We start from the raw sequence: 14,969 nt of genomic DNA, 5'->3' as shown, positions 1-14,969 counted from the left end.
AGGTACCAACGAATAGGGAACATATCAAAGAGACATGAGCTGCCATGGCAAAACATTTTGGAGGTTGAACTCTTCGACGTATGTGGGATATATTTCATGAGACCCTTTCCCATATCTTTTGGTGATCTATACATAATCTTAGCAGTAGACTAGGTGTCCAAATGGGTGGAAGCCATAGCAGCACCTAAAAATGATTCCAAAACCGTGCTGAAATTCTTGCATAAGAACATATTCACACGTTTTGGAACACCACAAGCTATCATCAGTGATGAAGGCACAAACTTTGACAACAACTTGATTGCCAAGGCGCTGAAAAGATATAGAGTGCGACATCGGATAGCCATGGCATATCACCCCCAGACTAATAGACAAGTTGAAGTCTCTAATTGGGAAATCAAATAGATCCTTGAGAAAATTGTTAACCCAAGCCGAAAGGACTGGTCGCCAAAGCTAGATGAAGCACTATGGGCCTAGCGCACATCATTTAAGACACTGCTAGAAATATCCCCATTCAAACTCATTTCCGGTAAAGAGTACCATTTGCCTATGGAACTTGAACATAAAGCTTATTGGGCCATCAAAAAATTGAACATGGATGCTCAGCTTGCTGGAGAAAGAAGGCTCTTGGAACTGAACGAAATTGATGAATTCAGAGCTCACGCTTACGAAAATGCCCGCCTATATAAAGAAAAAACAAAGCGATGGCTTGACATAAATTTTTCCTAGGAAATTTTATTCTAGAAAACCAGTGCTGCTCTATAATTCATGACTAAATTATTTCCAGGCAAGCTAAAATAAAGATGGTCAGGACCGTTCATCGTGCACCAAGTCCATAACAATAGAGTAATAGAAATCAAGAACCCAGATAATGGATCCATTTTCAAGGTGAATGGTCAGAGACTAAAGGAATAAAAAGGAGCACCAATCATGCGCGATAAATCGGCATCAACAGTACATGATGCCCAAGAGTTTTCCTTACTTACCTGAACACTATTCGTTGCCTCGACAACGAAAATCTGAATTTTGTACCTAAATAAATTAAGTTATTTTATGCTTTCACTTTATTTTTGTTCTTTTTTTTATTGTTGGCATGCAAGGTACACATGGCAGCATGGGGTGAGAACTTACGCATGAAATGAAGAGAAACCCTAGAGCGAAGAAGGTTTTGGCAGAAATTGTAAAGAGGGAAATTTATATTTTCCTCACTTTATGTCAAATCAAATATTGAGCCATTAATGTGATATATTTTCCCCTCTCATTTTGACCAAATTGCCCTAAATAAACCACCCATTAATTTTCTATAAAAACCAACTTATACTCCATCTTCCTCATCGTGCACACCGTTTTCTCTCATTCAAAAATTTTTCCATTCAAAATTTCCCCCTCATCGCCTCCGTGAAAAACACTGTAACAACGAGTATCATGGTTAGATCAAAGAAAAATCTAGCTCCAGCAGCAGGATTTGAGCGGTTCTAGATGGCTGAAGTTGAGGCACGATTCAAGAACCTCAAAAAATGACAAGTATACTTAGAGGATGGTTTCGTTTTCCCATTATAAAATGAATAACCATTCGGACTAGAAGTGATGGATGTGGTTAGAAAACATAAATGGGAGAAATTTTCTTGCCATCCTAAAGTCTTAGCATCGTCAATGGTTCGGGAATTTTATGCCCATATTGAAGACCCATTCTAACACACCGTTTATGTGAAAGGAAAACTCATTTGGTTTTTCCCTTCAGAACTCAACTGATATTTCTAGTTGGGAAAAGTGGAGGATCAACACAAGAAGTTTGTGGCTGAGGCGAACCAAGAAACTTACAGTGGAGTACTTGAAGACCTCTATTTCGGATGGGCCAAATTTGAGGGAAACGCGTCAACAAGAAAATGGTAGATCGTCGAGCCCTTAAACTGGTGGTAAAGTTATGGAATCACTTTCTCAAGGGCAAGCTAATTCCAACCTCCCACAATATGATCGTTCTAGTGAAAAGATTGATGTTGTTACATTCAATAATCTATGGGTGAGCGATTAATGTTGGAGAACTTATCTTCGAACAAATCCATGAATGCGCAAAAAGAAACTGAGTTAATCTTTTATTTCCTAACCTGTTAACTGCTCTGTACAGGAAAAAGAAAGTCCCAGAGGAACCATTTGATGCTTGACTGATAACTATTGTTGTATGCAAATTCAGCAAGTGGTAAATACCTTTCCCACGATCCTTTGAATTCAATAACACAAGCTCTTAGCATATCCTCCAGAATTTGAATAGTTCGCTCAGATTGACCATCGATTTGAGGATGAAACGCTGTACTGAAGTTTAACCGAGTTCCCAATGCTCTATGTAATGACTTCCAAAATCGTGATGTGAATCTAGAATCCCGATCAGAAACTATGGAAATAGGTACACCATGCAACCGTATAATCTCTCTAATATACAACTCAGCATACCTATCCATGGAGAAATCAGTTCGTACTGGAATAAAATGGGATGACTTAGTCAATCTATCCACGATTACCCAGATTGAATCCTTTTTGTTCGGAGTTAAAGGCAAACTCGTCACAAAATCCATCGTTATGTTTTTCCATTTCCATTGAGGAATTGAAATCGGTTGTAACAATCCTGACGGAACTTGATGTTCAGCTTTGACTTGTTGACAAGTCAAACACTTTGATACAAATTCTGAAATGTCTTTCTTCATTCCCGGCCACCAATATCGACTCTTGAGATCCATATACATTTTGTTCCCTCTCGGATGCATTGTCAATGGACTACAATGAGCTTCCGTTAACAAATCATTCTTTAATTCATCTTCATCCGGAATTACTAATCTTTCTTGATAATACAAGTTCTCATCAGACTTAATCTCATAATTCGTACCCTCTCCATTCTTTATATGTTGTATCCTCTTTAAACACTTTTCATCTTTAACTTGCAATTCTTTAATTTGATTTAGCCATACGGGCTTGACTGTCAGTTCTGCAAAAATTGCACCATCTTCTCTTAACGATAATCTAGCATCAAGAGTTCACAAAGCTGCAAACGTCTTTCGAATCAAGTCATCAGCCACCACATTTGCCTTTCCAGAATGGAAATCAATCACCACCTCATAATCCTTGAGAAATTCCACCCATCTTCTTTGTCTTAAATTGAACTCTTTCTGAGTCATCAAGTATTTTAAGCTCTTATGATCAGTATACAAGTAGCACTTTTCACCATACAAGTAGTGACGCCAGATCTTTAAAGCAAACTACTACTGCCATCTCTAGGTCGTGTGTTAGATTATTTTTCTCGTGCGGTTTTAGTTATCTCGAAGCATAGGCTACCACTTTGCCTTCTTGCATTAATACGCATCCCAAACCACTATGAGACGCATCACTATACACTATAAAGTTCTTTCCAGACTCAGGTTGAACTAACACTGGAGCTTCTGTAAGAATCTTCTTTAACTTTTCAAAACTCTCTTGACATTCTTGAGTCCAAACAAATTTCACTTCCTTTTTCAACAGTTTAGTCATGGGTAATGCTATAATCGAAAAGTTTTTAACAAACCTTCGATAATAACCAGCTAACCCCATAAAACTTCTAACTTCTGATACATTCTTTGGAACTTCCCACTCCAGAATAGCTTTAATCTTTTGGGGATCCACTCGAACTCCTTCTGCAGAAATTACATGTCCAAGGAATGCCACTTCATTCAACCAAAATTCATATTTAGAGAATTTAGCATAAAGCTTCTTGTCTCGTAAAATCTGTAAAACAATCTGTAAGTGTGAACTATGCTCTTATTCTGACTTTGAATATATTAAAATATCATCAATAAACACCAGAGCAAACTGATACAAATACGGTTGGAACATTCTGTTCATTAAATCCATAAAAGCAGCCGGTGCATTCGTAACTCCAAACGGCATCACGATAAATTCATAATGACCATATCTTGTTCTAAACTCCGTTTTCGAAATGTCTTTTTCTTGAATCTTTAATTGATGATAACCCGAACGTAGATCAATTTTTGAGAACACTGAAGCTTGCTTTATTTGATCAAATAAATCGTCGATTCGGGGAAGTGGATACTTGTTCTTGATGGTCACTTTATTGAGTTGTCTGTAATCGATACAAAGACGAATTGATCCATCTTTCTTCTTAACAAATAGAACTGGAGCTCCCCAAGGTGATACACTTGGTCTAATAAACCCTTTGTCCAATAACTCCTTTAATTGAATCTTTAATTCTTGTAATTCCTTTAGAGCCATTCTGTATGATGCCATTGCAATGGGCGTTGTTCCTGGTATTATATCAATCTGGAATTCTACCTCTCTATCAGGAGGTAAACCTGGCAACTCTGCAGGAAATACATCGAGAAACTCTCTGACTATAGGAATCTCTTCAATCCCTTTCTCATTGGTTCTAACATCTAGTACATTAGCAATAAACCCGTGACATCCCTGTAGCAGTAACTTCTTTGCAGTCATCATTGAAATCACACTTGCTAATGGATTCCATCTTTCACTAAATACAATAACTTCTATTCCTTCGGAACTTCTCAATGTCACTCTTTTCAATCTATAGTAGACATCAGCGTAATAACGATATAACCAATCCATCCCCAGTATCACTTCGAATTCGTCAAAAGGTAATTCCATCAGATTAGCAGGAAATTCAATTCCCTGAATCCTTATGGGACACCCTCGGCTCACCATATTTACCTGAGCACTATGCCCAAGTGGATTCGTCACTATTACTTCATTACTAGTAGTTTCTAAAGGAATGTTCAATTCTCTTACTAACGTACTAGTAATATATGAATATGTAGACCCCAGACCAATCAATACAATAACAACTTTGTCAAACAATAGAAAGGTACCTGTTATAATATTTGGGTCATCACAATCCTCATTGGTCTTGAGATTGTACACTCGAGCAGTATAGTGTATCTCCTGTTGAGCAGAGGACTCTGACTGACTTCTTCCTCTGCCTCTACCTCTTCCCCTCTGGGCTACAGAAACATACCTCTCTGGCTGTACAGATTCACTGGTTGACATTGGACAATCTCGAACGAAATGTTTGACGTCTCCACTTCTAAAGCAGACTCCAGAAATCATTCGACATACCCCTAAATGATTCTTTCCACAATGCGGCCATTGTCTGGCTTGACTCTGATTAGTTCTCCCAGCTCCAGATTCTACTGACTGAGTTTCTCTACCTCTCATTTGATTTGATCCTCTAGCGGAGGATGCCACTGATTCTGATCTAACCTGGGGTCGAAAACCAGCATCTATGCCCCTTTTTGATGGTGCAGAACTTGAAGAAACACCCGTTCTTTTGACTGTCTGAGCTCTAGAATTTTTAAACCTCTCTTCTCGAGCTCTTTCCAGAGCCTTGGCACGGTTAATTACTTCTTGAAATTATGATAAATTTAAGACAATAAACATTTCCTTTAATTGAGAACGTAAACCCTCTACGAACCACTCACAAGCATAATTTTCAGTAGGAATTAGCTCGGCAACAAAGCGGCTCAACTTATTGAATTCACACTCGTATTCATATACAGTGTGATTCCATTGCTTCAAATTCATGAACTCTTGCTTCATTTGACGAACAAATTGATCTCCAATGTACTTATGTTTGAATTCTTCTAAAAATAATGACCAAGTTACTTGGGCATTAGATATCCTCAACATAACATTGGTCCACCAGATCCTTGCTTGTCCTCTTAACAAGTAAATTACTCCATCCAGCTTCTCAGCATCGGAACAATGAAGTCCCGTAAGCATGATTTTCATGTCATTAAGCCAAAGGTCCGCAATAACAGGACCTTCATTGGCTTTCACTTTAAACTCTAGAGCTCCTAATCCCTTCAACTCTTTCGCAACATTCATTTTTGGAGTTGAAGTAACAGGAGGTTGGAAACGCGTCAATACTGCGTGTAACGTTCTAAAGAATATATCTTGATCATTGACAGGCATTCCAAAGGATGTCTGTTCTTCACTCTGCCTGGCCAGGGCAGGTGAATTATTGCTTTCAGCTGGTCTATCATCTCCCGCTTCATTTCTAGATCTACTTTGTCCGGACATCTATAAAAATACAACCATATAGTTCTATTAGCAAAACAACATACTTACTATTCCATCAGATCAGAAGTTTCCACTATTTTGTTGGCATGTATACCTTATAAGACACTCTAGACTTCGGTTTATGCAGTGAATCGACTAAACCGTAGCTCTTATACCATTAAATGTAACACCCTTAACTCATATCCGACCCGAATACAAGTCTGAGGTGTCACATTGACTTTTCAAACTTTGACTCTTAAAGAAAATCCTGGGAATTTTTAAAACTTTCATTAAAACGAAATACTTTAATTTACATAAGACCATAAAATACAAAATCGATCAGAGTATTCGTAATTAACACTTATTACATGCCAACATTCTATACATAACCAAATACATACTTTGTCAATTACTTCTGATCTGATCTCTTAGTAGTATTGATGTCCGTGCTACTTCTATTTCCACTTTTCCTAATTCTTGGTACCTACGTGTAAATCACTTACACGCTAAGTCATAGACTTAGTGAGGCAATAAATGAATATGCAACAATAACTTATGAATGTTCATACTTACAATTGGATCATGACATTTCAATATGCATGTATCTATCGCAATATAACATATAATGCACATACGAAACTTACCTTCTTGTATCACTTTCACTGTAAATCGGTATTTCAATTGCATAGCCCATGTATATTATTGAGATTAGAGGTATGTGAGTGCATTGAGGTTGTGCACTAATGCTGTCACCACAGCTCGTATCTATTCCCTCATGGGCCACCGAACCTTAGTTCAGTATTCGTCCCGTAGGACTCCTACATCCCGAAGGACTACATCCCGAAGGACTATTATACCCTCGACTCTTGGCATGCCAATTACACCTATAATTCTCATATCGTATACTATGGGCATTATTCTTATATTTCATATGTTCATGTACACATATCATTTCTCTTGTGATCATGTATCTCATATCACTTCATATCATGTTCTCATATCACATATCATATCACATGAACATATATATATCTTATGCATGTATCATAATAATTATCATGTATGCATGTTCACAACTACTGTATTATAAAAATCAACATAGGGATTAGACTTATCACAAGTCTTATTCCATTATAATATACATATAGTATGCACTCACCTTAGCTTTGCTTTGATTTGATTCTAATCCTTTGATCGTTCCGGAATAAGCTTACTTTTAGTATCTACATAATCGCACATGGATCTATATCAGTATTATAACTAATATACTCTAATGATTCACTCTTTAGACTAAGAGAAAATTCAATTTCATCTTTTAATGAAGGTATGCATCGATGCACTACTGATTCATCGGTGCATAAAAGGTATTCGATGTATTATTATTGTTGGGATGCATCGATGCACTCCTTATGCATCGATGCACCAATTGCATTCGATGTTTCATTATTAATGGGATGCATCGATGCACTACTTATGCATCGATGTATGAATTGCATTCGATGTTTTTATTTTAAAAGAGTGCATCGATGCATTACCAATGCATCGATACACCTTCAAATAATTTCTGGGTTTTAACCTTGATGCATCGATGCACTATGAATGTGCATCGATGCACTCTACCAAGAATCCTCTTTATGAACCCGAAAATTCATTCATTTTGGATTAAATCATTCATGTTTAATCCTCTTTTTCATTATTAACTCTAGTACACATCCTTAAACCAATTTATACTCATTTATTTCATCTTAAACCTTCAAATCCTATCCTTCATATGTAATTCAAGAATTACATTAATAAATCAACATGTTTGAATTTCAGTTTTAACACTTCGTATATCTTAACTAGATTAATGACAAGTCAAATATAACTTTCAATTCTAGTTATGAACTCTATTCCAAGATTTCATTTAAGAACTTCAAATCTTAAATCTCTCCTAACTCAATCATCCTTTGATGTTAAGATAACTTAAGCTTTCCTTAAGCTTAGTTATCATATAATAATCAAAACCCAATATTAAATTTAACAAGAAACTCAATAATCAAAAATTTTACCTTTGCTTTGGTTCACACGTACAAGGAAGAAAGAAGAAGAAGAAGAGAACTCTGGAAGCCTTTGTTATTCTCTCCTTTTCAACCCACTTGTACTCATATATATCCTTATCCCTTCTTTAATAAATTTTTCTTACAAATGACTCTTTGGCCCTTCCCTTCCTTCTTTCTTTCAATTAAATCCTACACAATCATTTACATATAAATCTTTATACTATTCATTCATTCTATTTTAATCACCAAAACTGAAATTTTCCAATTTAGTCACTTTCAAATTTAGTCACTAACCCGGTATTGAGGATGTTACACATCACACAATACTAGATCCTGAACTAACTCAAAGCCAGACTCCAGTTTCTGCATAACCCACTCCAGCTGAAGACCAACAAACACCAGCATGAGCCCCGAGCACTAAACGACACTTTAAACGAATGGCAGGCCATGTCCTTCGGCCATCTCCATCACAAATTACAGCAGAAGATACAGGATCATAGAGTCTCACTCCTCTAAAACAACACAGAATGTGTGCGTCCAGTCAAGCAACCCCACCACAGTATGATCACATTTTCTTTTTTCTTTTTGTATTTGCATTTGCATTTAGATACATGTAGTTTAATTTTTCATGCATTGAGGATAATGCATCCCTCAGGTTTGGGAGAGGTATTGTGGAAAACTTTGTTAAAAAGCAATTGATGATAATTGGTTAAAAATTTTGGTTGTCATGATATAAGCATGTTAAGCCTATTGTTTGGAATAGATTAGGGATGCCCGATGATGAACGCATAATTTAATTGCCTAGGCTTGAATTATCTTTAAGACTGTCGAAAGAATAGAACCAACCTTAGGCTTGATTCTTTGAAAAATTATAAACACGATTGTAGGATGTCTCTGTTTAAGGTGATTAGTAAAATGTTTAGGAAAAAACTCTCTGCTTGCTGAGACATCGAAGAATTTTAAGGTTAAGGTCAAACTCCTTAGTATTTAAAACTTGAAGAATAAAAGGGACACTCATATATGTAATGGCATAACCAGAAAACTCTATAAAACTAATAGTTGTCGAGGCATATAAGTGAATAAAAGTAGTCACATGATGACTCTACCCGACTAGCTTGGGGTGGATGGTATGCTACCTTTGACCTAGAGTGTGGGAGGGTAGGTGTGATGAGCTAACTCCCCAAAAAAAGTTGATGAATAACTAGGAGTGGAACCTGAGACTGACAAATAATTTGATGCCTTGACAAAATAGAAGCACTTACTTGAAGTTTTCTAATTACTTTAATGCAAAGACTGATTACAATCACGCACACACGATAACAAGGAATCCTGACTAGGGAAGGTACTTAACTGATATGACAGTCAAACACGTTGAGGCCGTACTTTTGCTGAGGGCTGAAATATCAAACCACATGATTCTCTTAATATTGATTTATCATGACAATCTTAATTTTTCTAGCTACTGTCCATTGCTTGATGACAAGCAATAGCTTAAGTTTTGGGGTATGATAACTCCATAAAAAGACTTTATTTCTAGTCTTTTTACTTAAGTTATTGCTCATCTAAACAAAGTATTCACAGTATTTAGTTGCATTTAGGTTATATTTGTTTGTGGTGGATTTTTTTGGTTTGACTGATGCTGCCGAGGAGAAAGGGCTTGTGTGGATTGTGTATGTGCAGGAAATTAACTAAGGAAGAACATTTCAGTCGTGACAAAGTATTTCACAAGGGCTATTGGAATAGAGAAGATAAAGACAGTGAGGAGCAGATTTATATCACCAAGGCAAGGTATATCTTGCAAGTCTGAAGTGGATATGTCGAATTGCCTATGTCACATGCCAGGTGTACGACTACCCTCACGTGCAAGCAAGCCCTCAAGATTTTGACAACAACCAGATGCCTTTTCTTTTTTAGCATGTACAAGAAAATAACGGGTATTTAGGGAATCTTCACTTACGTGAAACCCTAGGAGATTTCCCTTTATAAATATCGAGCCAAAACTACCAAAACGAGTAGGCGAGGAAGTAAGAAGAGCTTTAACTGAAGCGTGTCTTCCCCACCGTTTTCCAACCGACCATCCTTGGTGTCCTCCACAGCCAGGCTATAACAGAGCGGCAGTCAGGCCTCGAGAGAGGCTGACCACCAGGGCAGGCGCGGTGTTGATCAGAGATGTCATGAGAGAGCCCCCGATTTTGGGAGTCGTTCTTCCTTTGTTCTTAATTTCTTTACTTTGCTTGGGGTTGTATTAAAATGATGATACTTTGGTTGACTTTTTGACAACACCATGAACTTCTTTACTTAGTGTTAATATTTATTTTGCCAAAACAATTATTTTATGTTTTATGAATGATGAATTATGAGTTTTCTCATGACTGTTTTGTTCAGTGTTAAATATTTTTCCTTGACACTGTAAGAGCTTCGAGAGATTGCTTGGGGTCTAGGTGAAACACGTCTTAACAATGTAAGAGCTTCAAGAGATTTCTATTTGTCTAGATATTGATTCTTAGATTCGAGAGAATTAAGATAGATATACATGAATAATGGAATGGATCTGGGATGTTGATGTTTTAACTTATCAAACTTAGAGATAAGGAGAGGGTTTTATTCGACTAAAAGGGATAGATGCTAGAGTAGGATAAACAACAATTATAGTTCACGCTGAGGGGTATTGCTACAACAACGGTCTGACAAACTAAGGGTTGTAGTTAACGCTGAGTAGTATTGCCATAACAATCGTCTAAGAATACTCAATAATCCTGTCGGGCAGCTTAAGCATATCATAACAATTCATTCTAGAATTAGAATAATTGCTTGTCATAACAAAAGATTAGTATGAGTGCTATGTGAAAAGCCTGAATATGTGAGATTGTTTTGAATATATTTAAATCAAAGTTTGTCTTTACTTTATTTATTTTAATTCGATAGTTTTTCATATTTATTTTGCCTCGACCAAACTCTTTTGCAACCGTACTTTATAATATTTTCTTGCTTTATTTTGTTACTAATTGTTTTTCTAGTTCGACAAGACTTCAGGAATTAGCTTGTGACAACTAGTTCTGGTTGTAGTGAAACTTAAAAGAATCGACCAATCCCTAAGGAGACAATAACTCACTTACCCTGTATTACTTGATTCGATTGTGTATACTTGCATAGAATTGCTTGCCTTAGCATATAAATTTTCAAGCGATCATGATACCATGCATCACAGAATATAGAAATGGTATCGATATTAAAAGAGGGTATCGATACCATATTATAGAAATATTGATACCAGGGTAGTAGTATCGATACTAATGAGCTGGGAACTTTAAGATAGGTTGAAATTGTTATAAAAATTAAAATAATGATTTTTTTTAATCTTATTAGAGTATAATGTTAAGGAGTATACTAACATCGGTATGTTATGTGTACTTAATGGATGCTTGTGAAGATCGTAACCAAGCTCATGAATCTATCAAGAAAATGGGGAAAGATAAAGTCGTTGATTAGCCAGACATCTCTACATCTTTTTAGCGAGGATTACCAGGTGAGTATAATTATTATAATTATTTGAGATAAGAAGATTCATACTGATTCAAAATAGAATGTTTAAATTAATGTATGTTTTATAGTATTAACTATGTTATCATTAAGGCATGAAAGGATGCCATAACTAAAATGCATGAACAGATGCATTAAGGCATGAAAAGATGTTATAACTAAAATGCATGAACGAATACATTAAGGCATGAAAGGATGCCATAACTAAAATGGATGAACGTATGCATTAAGGCATAAAAGGATGCCATAACTAAAATACATGAACGGATGCTTTAAGGCATGAAAGGATGTCATAACTAAAATGCATGAACGGATTAATTAAGGCATGAAAGGATGACATAACTAAAATGTATGAACGGATGCATTAAGCCATGAAAGGATGTCATAACTAAAATGCATGAACGAATGTATTAAGGCATGAAAGGATGTCATAACTAAAATACATGAATGGATGCATTAAAGAATGAAAGGATGCCATAACTAAAATGCATAAAGGGATGCATTAAGGCATGATAGGATGCCATAACTAAAATGCATGAACGGATGCATTAAGGCATGAAAGGATGCCATAACTAAAATGCATGAACGGATGCATTAAGGCATGAAAAGATGCCATAACTAAAATGCATGAACAGATGCATTAAGGCATGAAAGGATGTCATAAACAATGCATGAATGGATACATTAAGGCATGAAAGGATGCCATAACTAAAATACATGAACAGATGCATTAAGGCATGAAAGGATGCCAAAACTAAAATGCATGAACGGATGCATGAAGGCATAAAAGGATGCCATAAGTAAAATGCATGAACGAATGCATTAAGGCATGAAAGGATGTTATAACTAAAATGTATGAACGGATGTATTAAGGCATGAAAAGATACCATAACTAAAATTAATGAATAATTACTAAAGAAAAATGAAAGAAAGAAAAGTATGTTGGACCTACTAAAGATGTTTATGATGATAGTATGAAAGAAGTTTGGTTTTAATAAGAGTGACTTATTTAATCCTTATGGATAAGACGAATTAGTTTGAATCAAATAACCATGAGATACTTACGTATACCTTAATGTTCTTTATAATATTATGTCTTACTAAGTAAATGCTTAACGTGTGTTATTTCCACGCGTAGGTAAAAGCAGAGATTAACAAGTAAGGAGTGTAGGTGTAGCAGCGGTGATCATCAATTAAGGTTGACTCATCAGTGACACTAGGACAATCTAGTTTATTTTGGGAAAACTTATTTGGCATGTAATCAAAGTATTAAAAATGCTCTGAATTTTAATTTAGAACTTTGTAACAAATTAAAATCAATGTTTTTCTTTATATTAAAATGTTATGTTTTTAGAAATCGAAAAACAAAATTTTATGGGTTTTCAAATGAGGAATTGTTTTAAAAGTGTGTGATATATGTATCTCGTGTACGGAAAGGTATACAGGAGATGGGTGTTACATTATTGGTTTTATATGAAATGTTTCAAAGAATTGTATAAACAAGTGTCAAAGGTATATAAATTAATCAATGAGTAATACTGTATGTTATAAGTTATAAATAGTATGTGTTAGAGTATGCCCAAAGACCAATCATATGATGATTGTAATAATACATTTATTTACCGATTTTATTGAATAAAGGCATTGCCGATATTATTTTCAGTTATATGTATGTGTTTAATATAAACTGAAAGATAATAAAGTCCATATAATAACATTATTAAAAGATCCATTGTCAAGTATTATTATGGACATGGACAATAATAATACGATTAAGACTAACATGTTATTGATTGATGACAAGGAGTTGTCATTCACATAGAGATGTCAGAATTGATACATGATTATATTGTTAGATAACAATGTATTGGATTGACCCATCATGAGCATATGTCTTCGATTATTATGTAATGGTCATAACATTGCTCATGGTGATGACTATATGTATGATTCTCAGACTTGAGATCAATATCATCCCAACATATATTGTTGTATGTTTTGATACAGTTAAACATGCTCCGTAACTGGTTACACTATAAAGATTGTTATTGAATATATCTCGATATATGTAGTGGGTTGTATATGGTTAAGATATGATTTTTCATTTCTACATAATAGGAAATATATCACAGGCCACTTGATTGAGTGAGACTAGAAATGCATGGCCATGCTCGAATAAGTTGATATGTGATATCACAAATTATTCGTTAATTATAGTCTACTCTAGATATCAAGAAACAAAAGATGGGCTATACAAGTGACTATTCTAAGACTTGTGCCTATTCTAGATATAAAGGACAAAAGGATGTAATACATAAAAGAGTTAATCACGAAGATTATATGTCGAATCATAATTTCTTGTAACTTAGGTAACAATGATATATTGCTAGATGTCACTCATTGTATGTAATATTAGAATTATTCTAATAATTACTAATAATGTTGCAATAACCTACAGGGTCGCACCCTAAGATTGAAATGAGCAAAGATGTACAATTTGTTGTATGTTACTAAAATTTATCTATAGTCAAGATATGTATATTTCATATACATATGATTTTAATTATCCTGAATATAGTAAGTAAGGATTAAAAGAATGTAATTTAGATTACAACTCTTTTAATTGATATATATAATTTGGAATAATTAAATAAGTTTTTAAATAAACATTAAAGATTGTAATTTAGATTATAAGTCTTTAAAGTATATTTAATTTAAATTAATTAAATAATATTTTATTTATTAATTCAAAATAACTTTAAAAACCCTAAGATGTTAGGGTAATTGATATATTTAAAATAAGGCAAGGTCTAGCAGCCGTTTTTTTTCACTTCATTCATTTTCTCAAAACAGATTTTGGGAAAAAGAAAACTTTGCTCTCAATCGGGTGAACTAAGTAGAGGCCGAGACGTGTTTTCGTGGAGGATTTCGATTCGAACAGTTCGTGATTACCACTTCTCGTTGTTGTCCTTGCTTTTTTTTAAGGAACCCACTGTAAGTATTCGCATCCCTTCCTCCCGATTTCGATTTTACGTACTTGGATCGCTTGGTGAGACCGTCGAGTTTTATTTCCGCTGCATCATGGGGTGCATCGATGGTCCCAACAGTGCTATCTGAGCCACTTGTACGATCCGAATTCTGGTTAAATTCTTGGTTGATGCGATATGTATGAGATACATGTTCTAGTTTTATAGTTTTCGGTAAATATGCATGATATCATTGTTCAAATCGATAACCGCAATGATTAATATGTTAATTTGTTAATATTTTTTCAATCGATTTGTTCTTGCAAGGATTTTACAAAATCCATATGTCAATCGTTGACATGATGATCCG

The sequence above is a fragment of the Hibiscus syriacus genome, unplaced genomic scaffold (assembly GCF_006381635.1).
Source record: "Hibiscus syriacus cultivar Baekdansim isolate YM2019G1 unplaced genomic scaffold, ASM638163v2 tig00111582_pilon, whole genome shotgun sequence".
NCBI lineage: Eukaryota > Viridiplantae > Streptophyta > Magnoliopsida > Malvales > Malvaceae > Hibiscus > Hibiscus syriacus.
The sequence above is the reverse complement of the archived record's forward strand: the minus strand, read 5'-3'. Positions refer to the sequence as shown.